Genomic DNA, 19,732 nt, shown 5'->3' with positions numbered 1-19,732 from the left:
AAAGAAATCTATTTTGAAAATCCTACATTATATTCCAGGAAATTCTAAAAGAGAGTTTCGTTCAAAATCCATCATTACAGTTCGGAGATTCTTATTTTAAAAATGCCCGATTTTAATTCAAGAAGACTTCTTGAAAAATCCAAGAAAATCATCTATAAAATCTTGCAGGAAAACCTGCAATTTTTTTTTTTTTTTTTTTGCTTAGGAAGTCTTCTTTAAATCTCCATGATTACAGCTCCAAATGTTTTCTTTAAAAAAACTTCTTCTCTTCGGAGAACCTTTTTATAAACCTAATTTATAGTCCGAGGAATCCGTTGAGAAAACTACTTTAACAAAAATTGACTGTTGTAGCCTAGAAAATCCTCTAAGACCTCTCAGTTTAAAAAAAATTAAGATTATTGATCAGGAGTTTCCTTAAACTATTCGCGATTACAGCCCAAGAGATCCTTAAAAAAGTTTTTTCATATAGCATCTCATTAAGTCTTCTTAAAAACATTACGATTTTATTCCTAGAAATTATCTAAAAATCTACGATTATCCTAGAATATATCGCATGAAGTTTACCTTAAAATATCCCCGAATACAGTCAAGGTAATCCCCCAGAAGTTTTTCTTTAAATTCTCAAAATCTTCTTGGAAAATCTCTAAGATTTTTTTTTTAATTCACGATTTTGCCCAGGAACTATTCTTTAAAAAATGGACGATAATAGTTCAGTCCGTCTACTTTACAAATCTACGATTATGGACAAAGGAATCCTCTAAAAACTCGTATTAAAAAAATTCACGAAAAATCCACGATTATCACCTTTTAATAACCTTCTGCTCAATTAAAATCGACTAAAAATCTTCTTTAAGAAGCCACAATTATAGCCTTGAAAATTTACAGTTATAGACCATAAAATCCCCTAAGAAATTTTCTTTCGAAATCCACGATAACAGCTCAGCAGGTCTTATTAAAATAAATAGGACTGTAATCCAAGAAATCCTCTAAAAAAATCCGCAATAATGGCTCATGTATTACTCGTATGAATCTTTATTAAAAAAATTCTCAATTATCGCCCAAGAAGTCTTCTTTCAACTATCCACGATTGCAGCCCAAGAAAAAATTTCCTCAAAAATAGAGCTTAAGGGGACCCCCCCCCCCCCCATTCACGGGGTCAAAATTTTTGTTGATATAATTCGAATCTACACTGATTAAAGAATGTCTCTACAAAATTTCAAGTGAAAATCTCAAGAACTCTTGAAGATATATCCGATTTATTGTGTCAGTATCAAGTGATGGCTGAAGGGCTTCTCAAACTTTAAACGCGTTTTTCTCTAAACATTTTTTTGCGAATGGCGGGCACGATAACTCAAAAACTAATAATCCAATCGATTCCAAATTTTTACACGTTTCTCTGTGAGTGTATAGCTATCGTATGAACTCGGATAAAGCCAATCGGTGAAGATCTTCCTTATTTTTTAACTTGGTTTTTGGTAAAAAAAATCGGCGATTTTCCAAAAATATGTTTTCAAAGGTCCACCATTTTGTTAATTTTAGAGCGAAGTCAATAATCCTAGTTCATACGAGAGCCAGACATGTACTCTTTCTAACACCGTTGGAATTTTCGGATTCCGATATTCCAGTGAGGAGCTATCATGCCCGCCATCAAAAATAAGAAATTTTCTTTAATTACAAAAAACAACAACAAAACAATAACAAACGTTTTTTGTAAATCATTTTTCTTCTCTTTTAAATCTTCAAATATATATGTGCAAAATTACAAACCTTAACAAGCATTGGTATTGATTTACCAGCCCACTGAAAATTTTGAAAAATTAAAATCGAGAATGGGTGGTGTTCCCATAAGAGATGTTCTTTTAAAAAAAAATCCATGATTATAGTTCAGATAGTCGACTATAAAACTACTTAAAACATTTCATTTTTATAGTCCAGAAATTCGGTTGCGAAAACTTCTTCAAAAGTCCACGTTTGTAGCCCATGAAGTTTTCTAAACATCTTCTTTAAAAATCTACGATTATAGTATAGATAATTTTTTTAAAGCAACTCACGGTTATAGCCCCTGAAATCTCCCCAAAAAAAACCTTCTTTAAAATTCCACGATTGTTGTCCATAAATACCTCTAAGAAATGTTCATTTAAATTCCTCCATTAAAGACCAGGAACCGTTTTAAACTATCCACGAATTCATCCCAGGAAATCCTCAATGAAATCTTCTCTAAAAATCCACTATTCTTTCCCAGGAAGTCTTCTTTAAGAGATCGTTTTTTAAAAATTCATGATTATAGTTCAGAGAGTCTTCTTTAAGCATCTATTAATGTAACTCGAAAAAATCTTCCTAAAAAATCTACGACTATAATTAGAAAATCCACTATGAAATCATGCTTAAAAATTGGTTCTTTTGCTTAGGAAGTCTTCTTTAAAATTTGTTCAAAATTCCCAGAAAATCGGTTGAGAGAACTTATTTAAAAATCCGCGTTTGTAGCCCAGGAAGTTTTGTAAAAATATTCTATAAAAATTTACACAGCCAATTTTCTTTAAGAAATATTCGGTTGTAGCCTATGGAACTTCCTGAAAAAAATCACAATATATTCCAGAAAATCCTCTGAGGAATCTTCATTAAAAATTCCACGATGGTAGTCCAGAAATTCGTCTAAGAAATATTCATTTAAATTCCTTCATTATAGACCGGGAACCTTCTTTAAACTATCCACAAATTCATACGAGGAAATCCTCAAAGAGATCTTCTCTAAAAACCCACCATTCTTTCCCAGGAAGACTTCTTTAAGAGATCTTCTTTTAAATACCAAATGTCTTCCTAAAAAAAATTACTTCTATAATCAGAAAATCCATTATGAAATCTTGCTTAAAAATTTGTTCTTTTCCTCAGGAAGTCTTCTATAAAATTTGTTCAAAATTTGTTCAAAATTCAAAATTCGGTTGAGAAAACTTCTTTAAAAATATACGATTTTAACACAGCCAAATTTTTATTAAGAAATATACGGTTATAGCCCCTGAAATCTCCTCTAAAAATACATAATTATATCCCAGAAAATCTTCTAAGGAAACTTCATTAAAATTCCAGGATTTTAGTCCAGAAAATCCTCTACGAAAATTTAATTTAAAATTCTTCAATATAGTCCAGGAACATTCTTTAAACTATACAAGATTTCAACCCAGGAAATCATTACAAAAATCTTCTCGAAAAATTCACGATTCTTTTCCGGAAAGTTTATGGCCAAGAAAATTCATTAAAAAATCATTTTTAACACTAGAACGCCGAAGGCGGTCATTTTGTCTACTTTCCAATTTCAAGTACAAAAGCAACTGTGCATTTAATGACAGTTTTTTTTTAAATTTGGTGACTTTTTGTAGCTCATAGAATTACGTTTATTATAAAAAATTCGCCAAATTTTAAAAAAAAGTGTCATTAAATGCACAGTTGCTTTTGTACTTGAAATTGGAAAGCAGTCAAAATGACCGCTTTCGGCGTTCTAGTGCTAAAAATGCAGGATTAAATCCCAGTCATTGCTCTTTAAAAACCCTCCATTATTGTCCAAGAAATCTTCTAAAAATCATTTTTAAAAAATCCAAAAATTCACACTTGTAGCCCTTAAAATCACCTTAGAAATTTTTATTAGAATATTGGCAATTACCGCCCACAAATCCTTTAAGAAATCTTCTTTAAAACGCCCACGAATATAGCTCAGAGTCTTTTTTTAAAAACGATTATAGTCCAAAATTCTATAAACTTTGCAACTGTTCCAAATATTTAATAAAACCAGTGAGCGGAGCAGTATAGTCGGACGGGCCGACCATACGATACCCTACACAACTACTGCGGAACTCAAATTTTCTGCGGATGTTTATTCCGTCCAGATTCCCTTCACCGTGGGTTGTGTTGTGATGTTCGGCTTTCATTTGTGGTCTATATATCGACTCGAAAATAACATAAAAAATTAAGTTTTCGGTCCACATCATTCCAAAATTATTATCTGATCATCACCGAAAATTATAGGCGTTGTCCTTGACCATAATTGGAAGCTTATGGGACATTTCAAAGCGATCATCGCTATAGTTCTGCTCTCTAGAGTGATAATGGGTTACTAAATAATATACGAATACGGAGATACCTGTAAATATTTAGGTGTAACTCCCACATCCGAGCACATACAACAATATAATTGGTCTTAATTTAAAGGTCAACCACTCCTCTTGGATATAATATCAACTTCTCGGGTCTATGTCATTCAGGGGTAAATATATACACTATAGAATATAAATTTTGTCATTTTTCACACAAAAGTCAGGGTCCATTTGACCCGCTAAATATTGACCAATCTTTATCAAAACAGGCATGCTTATTCTTTGGCCCGATCCCCTTCTCCATGCAAAATTTCACGATGTTCGGGCCATAATTGCGGCCTCTGGAGCGACCAGAAACCCCGACAAAAATTTAGTATTTGGTCCATTTCATCCCCTAAATATTAACCGATCTTTTCCAAAAACAATAGGGGTCTTCATTGGCCATAACCCATCCTACATGCAAAATTTCGTGAAGATTGGTCCATAACTGTGGCCTGTATCGTGTTTACAAATTATAAGGGACAGACGAACGGACGGACGGACGGACACACATGTCTAGATCGACTCAGCTAGTCGAGATATGACGATCGGTATACTTAAAGGTGGGTCTAGGACCAATATTTCGCGGCGTTACAAACATTTGGGGCTGCACAAAGCTATAATACCCTGACAACATAGTTGTGTAGGGTATAACAATCAAGCTTAAGAGTTCTACCTTTAAATTCAAATTCAATCAAGAAGTCACAAATCGGTTTATAGTCATGGAAATCCTCTAAAATTATCATTTATGATTAAAGCTTAGGGTGTCTTCTTCCAAAAAAAAACCACAATTATAGCCCAGCAAAACTTATAAACAAAACTGTCCTAACATTGTTATCATGATTTTAGCTCTGAATTTTTTCAGATTCATTTAAGAAATTACCTTTAAAAGTCAACATTTATAGCACATGTTGACTATAAAACCTGTCCTAAAATTGTAATGAAGATTTTAGCTTTGGATTTTTTTAAAAGTCAACAATTATAGCACCTGAAACTCTCTAAGACATCTCTAAGAAATCGTTTTTAAAAAATCACTATTTAACACTATTTTTATATAAAAAAACCATAATTATAGACCAGAAATAAAACATATATAAAAATCTATCTAAAATAAAAACTTTTTACAAAAAATTCAAACTTTCTATAAAAAACCTCTGTATAGCCCAGAAAATCCTCTTAAAAAATGTCGTGAAAAAACATGATAATAGCCCTGAAAAACTTTTTTATAAATTCCGGTCATTATTGTACAAAAAGTCTTCTTTAAAATTATAGCCCAGGAAATCCTTAAACAAATGTTCGTTAGAAATCCGCTGAGGAAATTTACACTAATTCACGGTTATATCTCTAGAAGTCTTCTAGAAAAATTCACGATAATAGCCCAGGAAATTGTCTTGCAATTATAACCCAGAAAAACATCCAAGAAATATTCTTTGAAAATCCACGATTATATGGCAGGAAATCCTTTAAGAGATTTTCTTTTAAAAATACACGATTATAGTTCAGAGAGTCTCATTTAAGCATCTACCAATGTAACTCGAAAAAGTCTAAATATCTAAGACTATAATCCGAAAATCCACTAAGAAATCTTACTTAAAAATTGGCTCTTGGAGTCTTCTATAAAACTATTTTCAAAATTCCCAGAAAATCGGTTGAGAGAACTTATTTAAAAATCCGCGTTTGTAGCCCAGGAAGTTTTGTAAAAATATTCTATAAAAATTTACACAGCCAATTTTCTTTAAGAAATATCCGGTTGTAGACTATGGAACTTCCTGAAAATAATCACAATAATATTCCAGAAAATCCTCTGAGGAATCTTCATTAAAAATTCCACGATGGTAGTCCAGAAATTCGTCTAAGAAATTTTCATTTAAATTCCTTCATTATAGACCGGGAACCTTCTTTAAACTATTCACAAATTCATACGAGGAAATCCTTAAAGAGATCTTCTCTAAAAACCCACCATTCTTTCCCAGGAAGACTTCTTTAAGAGATCTTCTTTTAAATGCCAAATGTCTTCCTAAAAAATTTACTTCTATAATCAGAAAATCCATTATGAAATCTTGCTTAAAAATTGGTTCTTTTCCTCAGGAAGTCTTCTACAAAATTGGTTCAAAATTCCCAGAAAATCGGTTGAGAAAACTTCTTCAAAAATCCACGTTTGTAGAGAAGAAAGTTTTCTGGAAATATTCTTTAAAAAAATTACGATTATAGCACAGATAATTTTCTTTAAGAAATCCACGGTTATAGCCCCTTGAAATATCCTCAAAAAATTCACAATTATATCTCAGTAAATTCTCTAAGAAACCTACATTTAAATTACACGATGGTAATCCAGAAATTCGTCTAAGAAATTTTCATTTAAATTCCTAAATTATAGACCGGGAACCTTCTTTAAACTACCCACGATTTTATCCCAGGAAATGCTCACAAAAATCTTGTCTAAAGATCTACGATTTTTCCCCAGGAAGTCTTCTTTAAAAATCTGAGATTATGACTTAAAAATTGTTCGTTAAAAATCCACGATTATGGCCACGAAAATTCTCTAGTCATTTCTCTTCAATAATCCTCCATTATTGCCCAAAAAATATTTTGCAATTATTTGTAAAAACTCCTTTGAAAAATCAACCCTATTTCATTTATTTATTTTTGTTTTTTAATATTTTTCTTCTACTTACTTGAAACTAAAATCAAAATTTTATTTAATTATCCTTTGCAAGGATCAGATTTTTTTTGGTATAGCTGTAATATGTTTTGTTATTCACTTTAATAGTATCACAAAAACAATTTTAGTCTTAATTTTAATCTCATCAAGGAAATATATATTTTTTTAATAAATATTTTAATTTGATATTATTTATTTCCTCATATATCCTTATCTACAACACAAATTACAAAATTATTAACACTTCTATATTTTATTTTATTTTTTTCGGAATTATTTTTCTTTTATCTTCACAACTTTCTTTTAAAGCGTAATTATTAGCCTTTCAATTAATCTGGTGTTTAAAACGCGATTTTTTTCTGTTTCGTTGTTGTATTTTTTTTTATTATTTTGTTAATTAAAGTTTCACAACGCGATTATTTTTAAAAAATCTGGATGATGCTGTTCGTGTCAAGTATTTGTAGTGTTTTTATTTGGCGAGTGCTGGTTGTGATAGTCGTTGTTGCTCGGAAAGTGACAGCTTAAACGCAACTGAAAAGATTTCATTACAATTCTGCAGTTAATAAATGAGAAAATGAAACAAAAACAACAACGAGCGGAACAAATCTAACTTGCTAACTAACTGTGATTGTGGTAGTTGTGGTGTATACTCACGCACACACACAAACACTCTCAGGTTCTCCAGCTTAAGTTAGGCACACGTTTCAACACTTTTTTTTACACAATTCGATTTAGATTTCTATTTAAAATAGAGAATTTTTTCAAATAGTTTTTTGTTTGTGTTACTAATCCCAACTCCCAACAGATGTTGGTTGTTATTTTTTTTTCTTTTTCCCCAGATATAGTTTTTTTTAGTTTAATTTCAGGGCCATTAATATTGAAATAAGGGGTATTTTTTCTACATCTCTGGCGATCTTAATTTTAATTTGCTAATAAGAAATATTGACTTTTTTCCATTAGCCTTAATTTCCTTGATTTGTAATTCAGATTAGTTTTTTTTTAATGTCTCAGTCTGCAATTTTTTCTTCTAATTATTTATTAATTATTCCATGATTATTGTATTTTAATATTTATTTATTTGTATTTATTGTGAATTCCCATCTATCCCGTTTCTATTATGGGAATGTGATTCTGATTAGATTCTCGCTTGATGGTGTTATGAGATTATTGTTACAGTTTTGTGGAGACCATTTTTTTGTGGATCCGCATAATAAAAATTAAGACGTAATAAAAACATTGTAGGAAAATTACAATTTAATATTTTAATTATTTTTTTTAGTTTAGGAAAACTGTGAAATATTGTGTCACTAAAAAAAATATTGAATGCCCAGGAAAAATTACGATAAATAAGCACCATATTAAAAAAATAATCTAAATTCACGATTATGCCAAGGACAACCCTATTTTTTTTTAATAAATCCAGGATTATAGTCGGGTATCCTCTAAGGTTTATAGCGGGCGAAGTATAGTTTAAAAATCGACGATTACATTTTTTTTTAGACTATATTTGAAAATCTATGCTAATAGATCGGGAGCTCTTCTTTACAAATATAAGATTTTAGCTCAGGATTTTTTTCTTTTTTATTTCACGACATATGTGAGTTATATCAAAATCTAAACCGATTAACACACATCATTCTAGACTTAATTTAGTACGCCATGCCAAATTTCGTGAAAATCGAAGAATATATAGGGTCTTTGGTGCACTATTTACATAAAATCGGACGAATATATATATGGGAGCTATATCTGAATCTGAACCGATTTTCACGAAACATAACATATGTAATTCTAGACTCAATTCAATGCGCTGTACCAAATTTCGTGCAAATCGAAAGATACATGGGGACTTTGGTGGCCCATTTTCCTTAAATCGGACGAAAATATATAGGTGAGTTATATCTAAATCTGACTCGATTTTCTCGAGACTTAACGCATATCATTCCAGGCCTAAATTAGAACGACATGCTAAATTTCGTGCAAATCGAAAGATATATACGGACTTTGGTGCACCATTTGCATAAAATCGGACGAAAATATATATGGGAGCTATATCTATATCTATACCGAATTGTAGCACATATCATTCTGGACCTAATTCAGTACCCTATGCAAAATTTCGTACAAATCAAAAGATATATAGGGACTTTGGTGCACCATTTGCATAAAATCGGACGAAAATATATATGAGAGCTATATCAGAATCTGAACCTATTTTCACGAAACTTAGCACACGTCATTCTGGACCTAATTCAGTACGCTATACCAAATTTCATGCAAATCGAAAGATATATAGGGGCTTTGGTGCCTACATCGGTCGAAAATATATATGGGAGCTATATCTAAATCTGAACCGATTTTTTTGACTTGTGCCAAATTTCATCTAAATCGGATCACAAATGCGACCTGTACTTTGTTTAAAATTCAACATCTACAGACGGACGGACGGACATGCATAAATCGACTCAGAAAGTGATTCTATGCATATTCTCAAAAGGAACCATGTGTCTATCTCGTTTCCTTTTGCCTGTTACAAACATATGCACAAAGACATAATACAATATCGTGAAGGGTATAAAAATCCTATGAAATCCCCTAAGAAATCTGGAATTTCTGAATTCTTAAATGAAACGACTCACTTAGATTTAATCTATACATTTTTTTTTTAATTTTGGAACTATTTTCAACAGTATAACAGTTGTATGACAGTTTAAAAAAATTTCTTCAAATTCAATGAAAATTCCGAACATGACATTTTTCATTATTTTTTAATATATTTTATGGGGTATAACAGTTGAATAACAATTTCAAAAAACTGTTATACTCGCAAAAAGTATTTGCATTTTAATGAGAACACCGAATATAAAATATAAAATTTAAAAAATCATATGTTTTTATTAAATGTACATGTTTTATAAATGTTTCAAAGCTGTCCTACTTCAGCATTGACCCGATTTTTTTCTTCAGAACCAAAACAAAGTCCCATTGCATTTTTATAATTTTTCCGTACTTGCCACAATTTATCTTCCAAATGCTCAACAAATGTCATTATGGGTTCAATCAGCTGTTTATCTGTCTAAGTAATTCGATAATGAAACAAACTGAATTGTCGCACCTATAGATCCCTTATTTTAGTTATTTTAATCAGCTGGTTTGATTTAAAAACCACTTTAACACAATTTTCACGCGTATAAATCTTTCAAAACTGTTCCAATTCAACATTGACCCGATTTTTTTTCTCCATAACAGAAACAAATCTAATAACGTTGTATATTTGAAATTATTCAACTTATATTTCCCTCTATAACCTTGACCCCACAATGCAAATCAACTTTTATATATTTATTTGCTTCCATTGTTCCCCAGTGTAATTATGTAATAAATATTACAACAAACTAAATTGCATGCTACCCAATTATCCCACCGCAATTGCTATTCATTCAATATTTGTATCAATGATAAATTTATAAAAAAAAAACAAAGTGTAAAATTATATATTTTTGCACGTGGTTTACTTCGTCACTTAGCTTCGGCTTCCCAAGTGAAGTCGTTGCAATATTCAATTAACGCCGTGGACGCTTAGAAAGCAACATTTTAAAATAATTATAAATGATTTCTCTTCTCTCCGTATATATAGGGTTATTAAATGGTAATTAAGAAAAATGCTTTATTAGCAGCGTAATTAGTTGTTAATGTATTAGTTTTTACTTTATTAGTAAATTGTTATTGCGGGAAAAACGTGTGATGATTTCTTTAAAAAATATTACAGAAGGTGTTTTTTGGGATGCATTTGAAAAAGTCTGAGGAAATTGGAGAGCTATTATGGATTTAAGGGAAATTAAGGGAAATAGTCACTCTGAATGTTCCTCTTTACAAATACACAATTCAAAATCCACGATTATACCTCTGGAAATACTCTAAGATATTTTCATAGCCCAGGAAATACTCTTTAAGAATCCGCGATTATAGCTCAGAAAGTCTTCTATTTAAAAAATCCACGATTATAGCCATAGAAATCCACTAAATTTTGTTTAATAAATTCAGGATTATAGTCCAAGGAATTCCTCTTTAAAAATTCACGATTGTAGCTCAAAAAGTCTACTTAAACCAGTAAGGAAAGTAGTAAAGTCGGACGGGGCCGACTATATGATACCCTTCACCACTATGGGTATATTAAACAGGATTATTAACATGAAATTGGATGAAATAAAATATGTGATATTTATCTAAACGTGAATCTACCTAGATCTATCCATAAAGTATGTAAATCGACTTCAAACAAATATAAATAGGTCATCCGTTGGGCTATGTGTGTACTTCTAGACCGGACCAATTTTCACGAAACCAGACAGACTTCACTCTAGGCTCAATTCAGTACGTCATGCCAAATTTCGTGCAAATCGAAGGATATACAGGGACTTTGGAGCACCATTTACATGAAATCGGACGATACTATATATGGGAGCTATATCTAAATCAGGATCGATTTTCATGAAACTTGGCAGACATAATTCTATGCTCAATTAAATACGTTATGCAAAATTTTGTGCAAATCGAAGGATATATAGGGACTTTGATGCACCATTTACATGAAATCGGACGAAATTATATATGGGAGCTATATCTAAATCTTGACCTATTTTCACGAAACTTGGCAGACATCATTCTAGACTCAATTCATTATATAGCGACTTTGGTGCATCATTTACATGAAATCGGACGAAACTATATATGGGAGCTATATAGAAATCTGGACCGATTTTCTCGAAACTTGGCAGACATCTTTTAAGGCTCAATTCAGTACGTTATGCCAAATTTCGTGCAAATCGAAAGATATATAGGGACTTTGGTGCACCATTTACATGAAATCGGACGAAACTATATATGGGAGCTATATCTAAATGTTGACCGATTTTCACGAAACTTGGCAGACATCATTCTAGGCTCAATTCAGTACATTATGCCAAATTTCGTGCAAATCGAAAGATATATAGCGACTTTGGAGCACCATTTACATGAAATCGGACGAAACTATATATGGGAGCTATATCTAAATCTGGACCGATTTTCACGAAACTTGGCACACATCATTCTAGACCTAAATGATTAGGCTGTACCAAATTTCGTGCAAATCGAAAAATATATATAGGGACCGTTTGCATTAAATCGGTTAAATATATATGGGAGCTATATCTAAATCTCAACCGATTTTTCCCAATTTCAATAGGGTTCGTCCTTGGGCCAAATAAGTGACCTGTGCCAAATTTCATTCAAATCGGATCATAAATGCGACCTGTACTTTGTTTACAATTTAACATCTACAGACGGACGGACATGCATAAATCGACTCAGAAAATGATTCTATGCATATTCTCAAAAGGAACCATGTGTCTATCTCGTTTCCTTTTGCCTGTTACAAACATATGCACAAAGACATAATACCCTGTACCACAGAGTGGTGAAGGGTATAAAAATCCATGATTATAACTGAGGACATACTCTTAAAATATCCAAGAATGCCCACGATTATGACTCAGAAATTTTCTTTAAAATATACACGATAAGATTTTCTCCTTAAATATCCGGAATTATAGCACTCAAAGTCTCTAAATGCATTCTTATAATTTTTCCTACATACTACAATTAATTTTCCAATTCCTCCAAATTTTATTATTGCTTCAATCAGCTGTTCATTACAAAGTAATTTATAAATAGGTAGTTCATTTAGCCCAGCTGACGTTTCTATTAACTGTCAAAGTAGGTAATTTCTACTTGAATTCAATGTGCAATGTTGCCAATTATGTGAAATATTATAAGGAGAAATTTGACAGAGGGTCGAGACAAAACAAAGGTTTTGATCAAAAATTCCTTAGGACAATGACTGATGCCAACTGTCCAATGTTGTCTAGTAATATTTCTCACGGTTGGCAACATTACATGTCAAATTCAAGTACAAAATATACACTTTGACAGTTAATCGGATAATCAGCTGCACTAAATGGAGCATGGCACATTAAAAAGTTAGTTCATTTAGCGCAGCTGATGTCTCAATGAACTGTCAAAGTGCGTAATTTCTACTTGAATTCGTTGGGCAATGTTGCCAACCATGTGAAATATGGTAAGGAAAATTTTGACAAATAGTCGAGACAAAAACAAAGGTTTTTCTTTTGATATATCACCTTATTATTGCATCATGAAATGGAGTACCTAAGAATTGTGCCTTGGCTATGAACATGACACAATGGACTACCCATGATGCGGTAGTCCATCTAGCGCAGCTGATGTTTCACTTTGACAGTTAGTGCGTAATTTCTACTTGAATTCGATGTGCAATGTTGCCAACTATGTAAAATATTATAAGGAAAATTTTGTCGAGACAAAGACATAGGTTTTTGTTGTGATACATCACCTTATTATTGCATCATGAAATGGAGTACCTAAGAATTGTGCCTTGGTTATGAACATGTAACAATAAATAGGTAGTCCATTTGCAGCAGCTGATGTATCGATTAACAGTCAAAGTGGGTAATTTCTACTTGAATTCGATGTGCAGTGTTGCCAACCATATGAAATTTTACAAGGAAAAATTTGACAGAAGGTAGAGACAAAAACAAAGGTTTTTGTTCTGATACATCACCTTATTATTGCATCATGGCTATGAATTAAGCTGAATTTTCACACCTAGCGATCCCTAATTTTAGTTATTTTAATCAGCTGATTTGGAAATCCTACAAAACATTCAATTGAAATTTAGAAGAATTTTGTCTCATAAAATCTTTAAAATCTGCTATTAAACTCTGTAATGCTATGTTAGTATATACTATATAAGTTCTTTCTTTTAAATAATTTTATCAGTCAATTCCTGAGTTCTCCTCAATACTTTAGCAAATACAAAACATCTGTTTGCTTAACCTATAATAGAGTCATTAAAATAATATTTTACAATATTTATGCCAATGTAACAATTTAATTATGTCCGACTTTGAGTAATGGGAATTGGAATAGGTATTTATAACATACCCACAAGTAACAACAACAACACCAACGACCCTCAGAACACTTTACTACATTTTAAAACCGTTTCATATTGAAAACACAAACTTGAATCGGTTAAAAAATTAATTACAAATAACCTCTCTCCGCGACACAACAGACAGATGTTCGTTGGGAATATAAAGTAATAACACAATTAGAGGGTAATATAATTTTCGAATGAAATAAAAAAATTAATACAGTGGGATTCGGGATTCAAGATCAATGTAAAAAAATTTAATTCAACATTAATTAAAATAATAATAATGAGGAATAAATTAATTATTTACTCATGTTGCTGCATTAAATAAGTATGATCGCTGCATGTTAGCTGCAATCTTCATTTTTTGTGGAACACTGATCAGCTGTAAAAAAATAATATGCTGTTGTTTGGAATTCTTATTAACATCGCTCATGTTGATATTTAAATATAATTAAATTGTATAGAATTTAATTTTGTTGGTTTGGTAGTTTAAATCTCAATCTGCCATAACATGCGAATACAAAACATAATATCTTGTATTTTTTTAATTAATGAATGATAGCGTGACAAGTGTTGAATATTTTAGTTCGCTCACTTTTTTATTCGAAGAAATAAATTGTTTTAATATAGAAGATTTATGATTATTAACACCGCGTACGGAGATCGAAAGATGCTTTCGTGATAAGCAAGAAAGTTCGAATGTTTAACACAGACTTCGAAAAATATGTCAAATTTAATGTTGAGTTTAGAAATCTAACCTTGACTGATATTTAGTAAATATGGCATATTTTTTATATCCCAAATAAATTATGTGTTTTAATTTATTTCATGTAAACGAAGTTTTATTGACATCTTACTTCAATGCAACCTATTTAAAATTATTGAATTAAGGCAGTATAAAACGCCTACTAAATCGACTCAATTTCTAAATAAATTTTTCAAAATCCTAGCTGTTTAGATTAGTATTAAAATGATATAAAGCCTATCAGCTGATATTTGTTTACATGTATACAAACACAATCCCATGACACAATAAATAGGTACTCCATTTATCACAGCTGTCTATCCGATTAACTGTCAAAGTGAATAGCTTCTACTTCAAATCGACGTGCAATGTTGCCAACCATAAGAAATATTACAAGTTGACAGATGGTCGAATAAAAGTCAGCTGATCAGTATTTTTCTTTAATTCTAATAGGTGAAATTGTTGTTTTAAACTTTTTATAACATTCATAATATTTTTTTACAAATATTGTGGACTTAAAAAGACATTTTCATTTATTAACCCCCCAAAAATAGTCATGCGAACCTTTCACTCTGAATGTATTCTTATAGCTTTCCCTACATACTACAATTTATTTTACAATTACTCCAAATTTTATTATCGTTTCAATCAGCTGTTCGTCACAAAGTAATTTAGATTTCTATTCATGATTCAATAATAAGGTAATGTATCACAACAAAAGCCTTTGTTTTTGTCTCGACCAACTGTCAAAATGTTCCTTAAAATATTTCACATGGTTGGCAACATTGCACATTGAATTCAAGTAGAAATTACGCACTTTGACAGATAATCGAGTTATCAGCTGCGCTAAATGGACTACCTATTTATTGTGCCATGGATAGAACTATTAAGAAAAATATGTAAAAAATAAATACAGTACAAATGACATTAGCATCTAGAGATCCCTATTCTATGTGGCTTTGATCAGCTGGTTTAACATAAAACGGTTGAATTGTTTCGAAGATTACGATTATATATAACAAAAACTTGTTAAAATAAAATATTTTAATCGTTTCCTTAATTATACGTGAACTAAATGAAGATCTTTTGTAAATGGATTGGTTTACTATGCTACGTTTACATCAGGAAAAGCCTGAACGCAAAAAATATGATCATAGAGATTTAAGAAAAAACTACAATTGGAAAAATCGGATTGAATCTTCGGATTGTAATGTAAAAGAAATATTGGTGAACACTGAGATGACGGTATAGGACTTTTTCAGATAAATATCAAATTTACAGACATTCGAGTAGGCTAAACTCGTTCCTGAATCGGTTCGATGCACCTCAGTTCGCTCGGTTAAGGAAATTTTCATTTTAGTCCAATCGATTCATTGGTACACGACAGTTAATTCAGTCATGGAACACTAGAAGAACGATAGAAAAAAATATGCGACTGTAGCCAAATGAATTAGATGAACGAAAGAACCAGAATTAATACCGATCCTTCCTTTTGCGAAATTGTTCCTTTGAACTAGTTTGTTCCGGAATTGCCCATGAAATGCTAAAATTAATTGCATCAGTGGTGAAATGATGATTGATGTTTAAAATTCTATTGCATCTAAGATTATTTGGTAAAGTTGGAAAATCTCGTTCCTGATGCCGTTCAATTTTAAATTTTTTTGCTCCGCAAAAGGATCTCGGTCTTTAATTTAGTTCCATAGCTCGTTTTAGTGCAATCGTTCATTGGTTTAGTCAATGAACGAAACGATATATATGAACGATTGGATCTAGATGAACTAGGTGAACGAACACAAAAAAGAACGACTGGAGCAAAAAGAACTAGCCGAAACTAGTTCCAATCGTTGCTTTTAAGGAACAGAAAAATGATTTGGAGGAGACAGGAAAAGGTGTAAATAGTGATGTCATATTTGGAACCCCGTAGAATATAGGACATTAATTTAGTCCCATAGTCTATGAATGTCAGTCATATGAACGATTGGATTAAAATAAACGAATTGAACGAAAACAAAAGGAAACTGGTGTAAAAATAACTAGCGGAACATAGTGCCAATCGTTTTTGGGATACTGGGGAAGCTGTAAATAGTGATACAAACTTTAGAGCCCAGTCGACTAGGCATGAACGTTTGCTAGGAGATGTGAAAAAATTGTTTCTGTTATACCATAAAAGGTGTATGATCCAAAAGTTAATAGAAATCTCGAAAAACACAACTTAGCCAATGATCGGGGAGAGAACATTTATGTTTAGGAGGAAACAAGGCGGCCCAGCATTATAAATTTTTAGCCGATGGCTATTTTATTAATTCGAATTTTAGGTGCTGTGTTCATTATAAAAAACTTTCTGCAGATTTTGTAAAAGACATGTAATCGGAGCTTGTATCCATTTAGAAGACTTTACATCATTATCAAGTCGTTTTGAAAATTTTTCCAATCGGTTTGATAAGTACCAACAACTCGATGAATTTATATCGTCGCCATCCGTTTCTAGGCAGAAACGAAAGATATCTTCGAAGAAGGCATCAACTAAAACGATGCCTATTCGTAAAGCCTCTGTTTCTGCTGGGAATACTGCGACACGATCATCGCCAGATAATATTGATAAAACTGATGCTGTTAATGAACAGACTTATGACAGTTTCGCGTCTCATGCAACCACGGACGCGAGCAAGGATTTAATGGAAGTGCCAATACTTCATAACCCTATTAGTATTGATAAAAGTAGTCTGGAGAAGACCGCCAAATCAGGAGTTATCATTTCCTTTATCTGGTGCGTCTACCTACCCAAAGACTATATCAATGACCCCTGTCATGAAAATGGTCATTGTGTCTAGGTTTGCGACTAATGATATAAATTACTATATCAAATCAAAAATAAATAGTAAGCTACAAGCTTCGATCGGCATACTCTGAAAGTATATCATCATTTAAAATATTAGTTCATGATGATATATTTCCTATTTTTATATCTAAAGATTTTTGACCTGCTAATTTAGCTGATATACCTCAGAGGTCTAAACCAGAATCAAAAAACGAAGTAACCTATTTACCATTTGCTATCAGAATGCAAGGAAGTTAAACTCTAAATTACTTTAAATTCTTTTCCCCGAATTAAATTCCGACTTCCAAACTCCACGTACCAGGAAGCAAAAAAACATATTTTCCACATTCTTCACACAACACATGTCACAAAAATTAATTAAAAATATCTCTCATCACCTCCCTCCATATAAATACTTAACGAAAATATATGAATTAATTGCTATCCTTATAAAAAATCTCCTCCTTTCCCTTCTCCCAGATTTAAATGAATTTTAATGATATCAATAATAATTGTCAGACACCTGTTGCCTCACACAAAAAATCATATTTCCACTAAAAAGGAAAACTCCCCACGAAAAAAAACTCCACTTCTCCAAATATTTTATTTTACACCAAGGACCACGACAGATGATAGCAAGGATTTTTTTCCTTCCTTACATTGTGATTCCTTTTGGTAATTCCCATGGGCGAATGTGGTATTTACAATTGCATGTACGACAAATCAAATGGATATTAAGAGACTTGACGAGTGGTAGCCCGACAGACAGACAGCCTGACAATTTAAAGGTAAATATGTATAGAGTCTGGGAAGCGAATATCCCCCCTTGGTGACTTACCTTGTTTGAGATATTGTTGATGTCGTGTTCGTTGTACTGGCCTTGGTTGTTGGTTTCACTTGCTTTCAATATTGGCTTAAGGATGTGAAAGTCAGACAAGCACGAAAATAATTCCTGGCGCCTGATGATGATGAGGAGTGGCAAAAACGGCTATAGAGGTATGTACGGGTGGATAGGTGTGTGTTTCGGAATAAAGATGATGTGAATATGCTTGACAAATAAGCTGGAATGTTGGAAAACGTTTAAGGTTTGCTGCTGTCTGAATTGTGTCTGCGAAGAAAAATTGTTGAAGTCTGCCGTGCAGTTTTTGTTGTTGTTAATGGTTATTGGAGCAAATCCTCAAGGATATTCAACTGGTCTCTGTGGTTTTTCTGGTTGTTGCTTGTCTCTGCGGTATTATTTGCGGTTATGGTTAAGGATATATATTTTTTATTTTTGTATTTATTGTTGTGGCTGCTGTTCTTGTTGTTGTTACTATTGCTTGTTGTATTTTATTGAGTGCAATATTTCAATCAATGAATTCCTGTGGGAGATTATCACCAAAGGGATAAAAATGAAGAAAAAATAAAAATAGATTGTTATTATTATGATCTACCACAACTGAGGAGATGATTGAGGTTTATAATTTGTTAATAAATTGAAATGATAAATGGTTGTGATTTAAAAAATAATTATCAAAGGATTATCTGGATAATATCCTTATGAAAAATTAAGAAATTAAAAATTGTGGAGCGATTGAAAATTAAGTCATTTCAAAGGGGACGAAAAAAAAGCAAGAAGAAGCTCAATGAAACCAGCAAACATTTTAATCGTTTCAAATAAAACCCAGTAAGGAAAGTTCAAAAGTCGGACGGGGCCGACTATATGATGCCCTTCACCACTTAGGGTACATAGAAAATAAGTTAATATCTACAATATCCTGTAGATAGAACAGACATAGAATTTTGGAGAACCATTGAGATGGAATCGGGCAAAATTAAATTAACAAAACTTTGCAGACATCAGTCTGGACCTTATTCAGTACTCTGTGGAAAATTTTATCCCAATCGGACAAATATTGGGAGTTTAGTGGATCATTCACATAAAATCGGACGAAACTATATATGGGAACTATATCTGAATCTGAACTGATTTTCTCCAATTTCAATGGGGTTCGTCCTTGGGCCAAATAAGTGAACTGTGCCAAATTTCATCCAAATCGGATAATAAATGCGACATGTACTTTGTTCACAAAAATACAAGGACGGACAGTCGGACAGACGGACGGACATGTGGAAATCGACTCAGAAAGTGATTCTATGCATATTCTCAAAAGGAACCATGGGTCTATCTCACAACTAGGGCTCTGCAAGGCTTCATGTGCCTTCAAACTGAAATCAATATTTGCCACATTGGCTTCGTCCGGCCGTCCCAAAGTCATACGGGCGGTATTAGACCAGTGTACTAGGCAGAGTCAGATATTTGCTTCCCTGTTTCTTAGTTTAGTCGGTCCCACCAATCTAAGGACCATCAAATTTAAAGAAAATAAAC

At 32.2% G+C, this 19,732-nt stretch overlaps 1 protein-coding gene across 1 annotated transcript in view; it reads right to left on the bottom strand.

Moving 5' to 3' along the window:
* LOC133328623 (synaptic vesicular amine transporter) overlaps positions 1–18,217 on the bottom strand; it is a 56,496-nt gene extending 38,279 nt beyond the window's left edge. The window contains exon 1 of the mRNA XM_061537165.1: positions 18,203–18,217. The gene's annotated coding sequence lies outside the window, so the exon portion shown is untranslated. The remainder of the gene's footprint in view (positions 1–18,202) is intronic.
* Positions 18,218–19,732: the final 1,515 nt, after the last annotated feature.

This window comes from Musca vetustissima, unplaced genomic scaffold (genome assembly GCF_032173495.1).
Source record: "Musca vetustissima isolate MV318-11 ecotype Yass unplaced genomic scaffold, APGP_CSIRO_Mvet_v1 utg11543, whole genome shotgun sequence".
In the NCBI taxonomy this organism is placed as follows: Eukaryota; Metazoa; Arthropoda; class Insecta; order Diptera; family Muscidae; genus Musca; species Musca vetustissima.
This window is presented reverse-complemented; position numbering and strand designations above follow the sequence as displayed.